The sequence below is a fragment of the Penaeus vannamei genome, chromosome 27 (genome assembly GCF_042767895.1).
Source record: "Penaeus vannamei isolate JL-2024 chromosome 27, ASM4276789v1, whole genome shotgun sequence".
Taxonomy (NCBI): domain Eukaryota; kingdom Metazoa; phylum Arthropoda; class Malacostraca; order Decapoda; family Penaeidae; genus Penaeus; species Penaeus vannamei.
Window position 1 is genome coordinate 17,440,366 of NC_091575.1, and position 2,500 is coordinate 17,442,865.

The following is a 2,500-nucleotide window of genomic DNA, read 5'->3' on the forward strand; positions in this document are numbered from 1 at the left end:
GCGGTTTTAAATGCTACGCCTTTCTGAGAGATTACACAATATTTCATTCTATTGATACATTGTCTTGTGTTTCCATTTTCCCCATTATGATATGTGTGTGTGGTGTGTAAATAAATAAATAAATAAACAAATATATATGTGTGTGAGTGTGTGTGTGTGTGTGTGTGTGTGTGTGTGTGTGTGTGTGTGTGTGTGTGTGTGTGTGTGTGTGTGTGTGTGTGTGTGTGTGTGCGCGCGCGCACACGTATATACATATATATATGTATCCATATGTATGCATATATGTGTATATATGTATGTATATGCATATGTGTATATAAGTATATATATGCATATATGTGTATATATGTATATATATACATATATATAGTATATATATATAATATATATATAATTATATATATATACATATATATAGACATATATATGTACATATATATACACACATATACGCACATGTGTGTGTGTGTATTATCCATATGTTGTATTCAACAATGTTTGCACACGCCATAGCAGATAAACGCACTGTTTTAGAAGTGCGAGTCATTCTACATTAGTATGGTATCGTAACATTCGGAGCCTAACTTTTTCCCTCTCTTTAACGTGGCCATATTCATTAGTGAGTCTGAACAACGACTAGGCGAAAAAGCAACTTTTGTGTTTCAAATTTTCTGTTACCGTAAGCTGTGAAAATCGAATCTATAGAATATCTAATCTCTGGAATCTCTGGCGGCGGCTCTTGATGCATTCGGCAATGAGGCGAAGCCACTGGGCTGACAGATCCCCGGGAGCAAGATCAAGATTCATGATTTGAGGGGCCTGTCAGGAAGACCTGTTCAGTTGATACATGCCTGCGTTCAAGACGCTAAAGTCACAGAGACCTTTACATCCCTGATAGCGATGTCCAGGCCTCTGGGCTGTCAGACCAGATTTGGTCTGGCAGCAGGAGCCATGATCTCAAGGGGCGGTCACACGAACGTTTTTTCACCGATAAATCAACGGAAACTTGAACTCTGATGTAGAAGCGAACTATATGTATCGTTTACAAATCAGGAAAACGGCATGGCAAGAGAGTCTATAGTCTGCTAAGAAAAAATACTCAACTGCATACCTAATAACAATTATTTATATTTAAATCAATATAATTTCATCAACATATATTATACTTCATATCTTTATATTTTCAAAGTGTGCTTATTATTTTTCTACGGAAATTCATTTGAGCTACCGTGACGTCATCATTGTGTACAAGCGAGCGCCTTCCAAGTTCCTCAAAGAAGCGTCTGCAAATATCAAAGCATTAAAATTGCACCAAAATTAGGGTTTTATTTAATGTATTTCGGTATTTGCGACTTTTCCCAATAATAATGTCTTTAATTTATACCTTGTAGTCAGTTACAGTGCGTACACGTTATAATTTATCATAAAGGTCCGTAAATAAGTAAAAGTTGACTAAAATTGCTGATCAGTTTTTGAAGGGCATAAGTGAAGTAATTATTTTGCATTGTTTTTTCTTTGAATATTGTTCAATAATCTATGCTTAGCCTATTCATGCAAAAAAAAATTCGAAGAGACCCTCTGGTATCCCCAAAAATCCCATACCAACGCCCTTAGAAACGAAGATGCAAAACTCGGCGGTCTGCAAAACGGTAGGCCATTTCCAATTTATATTTGTCATGATCACAACAGCGCAAAACAAACTCTGAAAGAACGCTTTTGCTTGGCGGCGTAGCAAACATTCATTGCGTGGGTACGACACACTGTGAATGTATTACTACACAGAGGTAGGGTAGGTACACCCCAAAAAGCACAACACAAATAAATACCGATGCCCCTCCACTCGCGAATGGATGTAGGCATGCACCCCGGGTACAGACAGGAGATAGCTCATCCTGCAGAAATTTTGTACCATACAGAAGCGGGATCATACGTTCGACTATAAAAAATAATTTATAAAGTTACCATTCATTCAATCTCTTCGAGTCTCGACGCCATTCCATGTCTGGCTGGTTTGGCACAACTTCCACGACATCCATAGCGCCGGGCTCGTGCATGTAGGCACCATCTGAAGAAATACCAATGTCCTCGTCGGAATAATCCGATGAAACTTCACTGCCGCTGTAGTCTTGTAGTGAGTCCACCATGTACATTGTATTGAATGCAGAGAATGTTGTGATCTTGTTATTGAATTGACGTCACACATCTGGGTTCCGGATTTTCGCGGAAAAATACAACTTGACTTCGGAAAATCGAAATAAATCAATTTTGGGGAATTATTTCCATATTTCCTTTTTTACTCTTATTAGAGAGATGGTTTGCGAGCTAATTCTCCCTTTTTTTAATTTTCTGTTGTTACTTCACATAAGCCCTTTAAAGCTCACTCTATGGTCCTTTTGAAGATATTAGAAAATACTGTAATGTTTATTATTCCTCATCATTCAGGTTTTTTACTTCACTTCACGAAAGACTTATGTGTTAATCTATATTCATATACTGAATA